We start from the raw sequence: 6,602 nt of genomic DNA on the forward strand, positions 1-6,602 counted from the left end.
AGTATGCGAAATCTCTCTCAAATACCTCTCTGTATTAGAAATCTCTCCAAGAATGTCAAATCTCTCCCAAATCCCTCTAAGTATGTGAAAACTCTCGCAAATATCTCTTTGTATGAGAAATCTCTCAAAGAATGTCAAATCTCTCCCAAATCTCTCCAAGTGTGAGAAACCTCTCCCGAATCTCTCTCAAATAATTCCCGTAACTTTTTAGAATCATTCGGGTCATTCCGACGCTTAACCGTGTCAAAAACAGCTTAAAACGGGGTAAAAACGAGAAAAATAGACATTAGGAACCGAAACCAAGAGAGAAGCTTCTTAGGACCCGAAGGTCCTCTTAGGGACTGAGAGCAAGAGGAGCCGAACCGAACCCTCCTGAGCCGAACCGAACCTTCCTGAGCCGAACCCGAAGGTACTGTTCACCACTAACCGAAACCGAACCCTGCTCAAGAGGAACCGAACCGAAGGTACTGTTCACTACAGTCCGTTCGGTTCTGACATTCTCGCCTCTTATTCCTGAACCGAACCCCACCCTCGCTACTGACCCTTCGGACCGAACCCTCGCCCATCGCTTCTCGCGTCTGACTCGCCCCTTTCGTTTCCCTCTGTTCGTTTCCGGCTACAATCCTCAGCGTGGACCGAGTCTCGGCCTAGGGACCGAACCTCGGCCTAGGACCGAGAGGTCTCGCTGGGAACTCATTTTCTCCTGGTTTTCGCGTAGTTTTGCGTTTAAGGCCCGTTTTTAATTATTTTAACGTGGGAATTTCACCCAAAATCATATTTTAACATAATAAACCCTAAATATTCACAATTTAATCATATTTTCATAAAAATCTTTATTTAAATAATGAAAGCAAGTGGGTAAAGTACAAAGAGGTGGAGTGCTGACTTTGCTTTACCTTATAACACAAGCAACCACTCCCACACCCACTCTATGACCAGCCACACCTCCCCACCTTACCTAGGTCACATCAATGTCTTTTCCACTTAATTATCCCTCTTTCCCACGTTTTTGAGTGCTGAATATTCATCCTCTCTCCTCACTTCTCTCATTTGCTCTCATTTCACAAGAAGATCAAACTCTTTCCTCTCTCACTTTCTCTCTCTAGAAATTCGAGATTCAAGGGTTGATCTTTGGATTTTCCTCCACATTTGGTAAGAATGATCCATTCTCTTTATGATTATCTCAATTATTTCCACTCAAATCATGGATATCTTAGACAAACTCTCTCATAATTGTGTTAGATCTTCGAATCTTCAAGTGATTCTTCAAGTGTTCTTGGGTTGAACACTTATCTTCTTCAACAATTACCTACTGAAATCACTTAAGGTGAGTTCATACCCCTACATTTTCATGTTTTCTCAAGTTTTCAGGGGGGGAATACAAGTTAAAACACTAAGAACATAATTAAATTTTTCTAACAGCCTTCATCAGAAAAGTTCAACTCCATTCACGGACTGTTTTGGGCATCTTAAACATTTTTGTTTTCAAAACTGTACAAGGTGCAAATAGTTCAAGTTTTTAGCTTTAAAATGACTACTTGAACATCTCCATACGATTTTTCTACAATTTATGGTGATTTTTACAAAACTGCCTATCATTTCAAACAACAATCCGGACCAGTCTGTGATTATGGACATTTTCACCCAAGTTGGAGGTCATTAAAAATCGTGATAAAAATTATGAGTAAACTAGACACATTTTGTGAACTCTCAGAATTTACGGATCTAGTTTTCGAATTCGTATGATTTTTCTATGATTTTTAGAAAACTGGGCAGAATTGCTAAAGTTAGCCAACAGCATGTAAATATCATAACACTTTGTAATATGTTGAGCAAAGTGTATAATCATAAGTTCTAATATTTGAATGTGTTTCCTTGTTAGTTTATCATTGTGAACTGAAACTAAGTTATTCATATTAAATATTATTCATTCATTTAGAACACGTATTATGTAACTATAAAAAGTATAGTTGGATAAATTCACAACACTAATACATTTCCATAAAAAGAATTCATACATATTATATACATTTTAGATAAACTATAATAGGTATAGTTTATGATACATCACTCAACACACTCGTACAAAAAGGGTACATTCATTCAAGAAATATTTATATCCACACACATTTCACGTAAACTTGTTAACCTATGTTGTGAGACTCTCTCTCCCCGTACGTCCGAGTGCGGGATATAATTCCTGGTAGTTATAATCAAAATCTCCTTGAGGGAGAACGTGATGTTTGAATATAGATCTATATTGGGTTTGACACCCTACACCTTGCTGCTAGCTACAGTGGGACCTGCAGGTCTACGGGTGACAAATGTCATTTCATGTTCGCGACGCCTGAGAAACGTTGTGGCAGGTTCACATAGTCACAGTATGATTATAGCGACTCACCTAGGGAGATAACAATTCATAAAGTTTACGGGGTTTCATAAAAACGAAGTAGGTTTTAGATTGATAAAGAAATTTACTTTCCATATCATTTTAAACTCACGACGTTTCTACTAAGAAATGATGATTTCTTATACATTTTAGTCTTTGGTTATAAGGCTACATTTTTCGGATTTCAAGGAAAATATCGGATTTTTCTGACACAAACGCGACATTTTCATGTGATAGACTTCTACTAAGTTTATTAATAAAAGCTTATGAACTCACCAACCTTTGTGTTGACTCTTTTCAAACAACTCGTATTCTCAGGAAAACACTAAACAGGTAATCAAGTGCTTTTGAGGATGGGACGTTAAGACATCAAACTTTTCATAATTTGTCAACATATTGTAATTGATTTTGAAACATGTAATTCATACAAGTGATGTAACTTTTTCAATTATATATATGTTGGTTGTGTTTGCTTAAATTACTATTGAAATTGTGGTTATGATACTATACATGAAGTCCTCCACCCCCGGACGTTTCCGCCATCCTTGGTTTGGGGGTGTGACATATTCTTATATAACATTCGACTTATTTAACCTTTATATCCACAACACATTCGAATTACTTTTATATCTAATTTAAATCATAATGTTGAAAAGAATTTAGGGGTTGAAAATAACCTTTTTAATATTTATGCTTCGTCAATGCTACATTAGACAAGTAGTAAGGGCAAATTTGTAAAAAATTTAAGATTTTGCTGGAAAGTAAAACATATTAATGCTCTTTTTGTATCCATTACTTAGATTTACATATTGAAAGTATATTGTTATAATCACCAAAACAGTATTTTATACTAAAAGTCACACACACACATTCACACTTGCAGAAATGCATATGGCCAGATACATATAAGATTAACATGTATATTTTTTTTGTTTCCATTATAATATAACATATACAGAAAAGACCAGAAGGAGAAGAATATAGATATAACGAAAATTATAATAAGAATACGAATAAATGATAAGAATTTAGGGGGTGCTTTACCAGAACTGCAGTGTTTTACGGTTCAGCTACAAAGCAAATGACAAAAGGCAAATGATTTAAAAGAATCTAGGGGTTCTGTATTTATAGGTGAAATAAAACAACGTAAGTTAATATTGTAATTTGTAACTGCATATTGTAATTTATTTAATTGATTTAATTACTATAATCATCATGCAGATATATTTGGAAAAAGATACAGTTTTTGAAAAACAATTCCTGATTTTATGCGATATGATGATGATGTTGTATGATATATTCAAAATGAAATTTAATGCAGAAACAGAAATAGCCGATTTATATGGAAACATAATTATTTTTTAAAAACAGTTGCCAAATTTATCGAATGTGATTATGTATTAGTTTGAATTTTTCGTTTTATATGGAAGCATATATATGGAAACTGAATTCTTTTTAAAAAACCATTGACTATTGACTATCGGTATTTTCTTTAATTTTCAGGAAATGTTTGGGCGGGAAAATATTTATGAGGAAAATGGAGAAAATGACACGTGTAAATTGGGTGTTTAGAAGAATGCCATATGGCACCCTAGAGAGGTTTTTATTAGAAGAGAGATTGGTTTTGTGCACATTTTGTTCTTTTCTCCGCATTTTACCCGTGAACTTGTTGTTGTGTATAAATTAAGTCATTATTACCGGTTGCTTCCATGTTTGCTAGCATGACTGCCTATGTGGACACTCATTAAAAGAAAACACTCCTACGTGGATCATCTCTTAGTTCCGTTGATTATAATACCATACCTACCATAATTTCAGTCAAAAAACATTCGAACCCATACCCAAAATCGAAGAAGAAGATGTCGACTCCCAGTTCATCTGGTTCCATCGCAAAGAAAGAGGAGTTATGTGATTGTCAACTCCCAGTTCGAATATGCACATCGAAGACTAAAGACCACCCTAACAAAAAGTTCAAAGTTTGCCCTAATTCTCTGGTATGTCGATCTTGATTTCCCTCTGTACTTTTGATTTTGTTTCTAATAAATAAAGATTTTGATGTTCTTACAATTTTTATATTTGATTTCAAAGAAACCAGGTAAAAAGTGTAAGTATTGGGAATGGATTGATGAACCTGTGACTGGGAATCCGGATTTAAAACAAGAACTTGAAGCAGTTAAAGTGGATGTTGCATGTTTGAAGAAAGAAGTTCAAGAGCTAGAGAATAATGCACATAGTTATAGGGTTGAAATCAGTTGTAATATTATATGAAAACAGTTTGAATAAAGTTTTGTATGATGTATTGAATTGTGGTATTTTGAATGTAGGGATTGAATGGTTTATATGGAATGTACTGAATAGTTTATATTAAATGTATTGAATGGAGTTTGTGAATGAAGTGTTACATGGTGAACATTTGATTGTAATTTACATTAAATTTGGCTGCAATTTCAATAGCCAAAAGACAAGGACAATGATAATTGAATTTGTCTGCAACTTCAACAACCAAAAGACAACGGACATTGATAGAAACAAATAGGGAATATGATTCTCAGTAGACAATTGACATATGATTCCTATTATGACCTTCTTAATAAACTAATGCATTAATACCAATAAAGATTGAAAAAGACAAAACACAATTGACATAGAATACCATATCCGATTTCATTACTTAAAAGACCATAAAAAGTTGCTAGGATACAAGCAAGGGTAGTATTGTCAATTACGTCCAGGCACATTATCAACCAAATTCCAAACTTGGTTATCATACATGGATTGGATCTCGCTATCCATTGCCTCTTTCCACTTTGCAGACTCCGGGCCTGCCATGGCTTCCTTATAGCTATTAGGTTCATTAAGGTTTATTAGTGTACTATCACTAATATATGTGTCCCCTTCGGTAGTAATATGAAAACCATACAACTGGGGTTGAACTCTAACTCTTTCGGAACGTCTAAGAGGTAATGATACGTCAATCGGTTCAACCGGAGTTTCCTCCTCGGGTTGAGTGCCAGCGGTAGAGGTTCCTTCATCTATCGACTCTTGAATCTCTTCAAGATCGATTAGCCTCCCACTCTCACTCTCGGAAAACTCCTCTCCTCGCGACAAAAACAACATTGTCCTTCGGTCTATAGAAGAGATATCCAAAGGATTTCTGTGGGTAGCCGATGAAAATACATCGCTCACTTCAAGGTTCGAGCTTGTCGTGAGTATCTCGTCTTACGAAAGCCTCGCAACCCCAACCCTTGATATGTGCTAACGAAGGAGCTTTCCACGTCCACATCTCGTGAGGTGTTTTGGCAACCTTCTTAGTAGGGGCTCGGTTAAGGATATGGGCGGCAATCTCTAAGGCATACCCCCCAAAAAGAGATAGATAGCGAAGCACGACTCATCATAGAGCGAACCATGTCCAACAAGGTTCGATTACGCCTTTCTGCCACACCATTCAATTGTGGTTTCCTAGGTGGCGTCAATTGTGAAACTATTCCACACTCCTTGAGATAATCGTGGAATTCAAGACTTAGGTACTCTCCTCCTCGATCGGATCGAAGCATCTTGATCTTCCTGCCCAATTGATTCTCCACTTCATTTTTGAACTCTTTGAACTTTTCAAAAGTTTCTGACTTTTGCTTGATTAAGTAGATATACCCATATCTACTATAGTCATCGGTAAAAGTCACGTAGAAGCGGTTTCCATCCTTCGTGGTAGATCTAAACGGTCCACACACATTGGTATGTATGAGGTCCAATAGACCCTCACCCCTTTCGCACTTACCAGCGAAGGGTGACTTAGTCATCTTTCCAAGTAAACAAGACTCGCATATGTCATCTTCCCTAAGGTCGAATGACTCCAACACTCCATCCTTTTGGAGTTGGGCTATGCGTTTCTTGTTGACATGTCCAAGATGACAATGCCATAAGGATGCCTTATCCATATTATTGGAAGAATCCATGCATAAAACATCATTTCCTAAGTTATCAACAATCATAACAGTTTCATAAATTCCATTACATGGTATAGCTTCAAAGTAAAAGACACCATTCAGATAAGCTAAAATAGAACCATTCTCATTATTAAAAGAAAATATAAAACCTTGTCTAAACAAACCATGAAATGAAATGATGTTTCTAGCCATTTCTGGCGAATAGCAACAATTGTTCAAATCTAAAGACAAACCATTCCTAAGCATTAAAGAATATACTCCAATCTTGG

This window comes from Lactuca saligna, chromosome 2 (genome assembly GCF_052625555.1).
Source record: "Lactuca saligna cultivar CGN05327 chromosome 2, ASM5262555v1, whole genome shotgun sequence".
Classification (NCBI taxonomy): domain Eukaryota; kingdom Viridiplantae; phylum Streptophyta; class Magnoliopsida; order Asterales; family Asteraceae; genus Lactuca; species Lactuca saligna.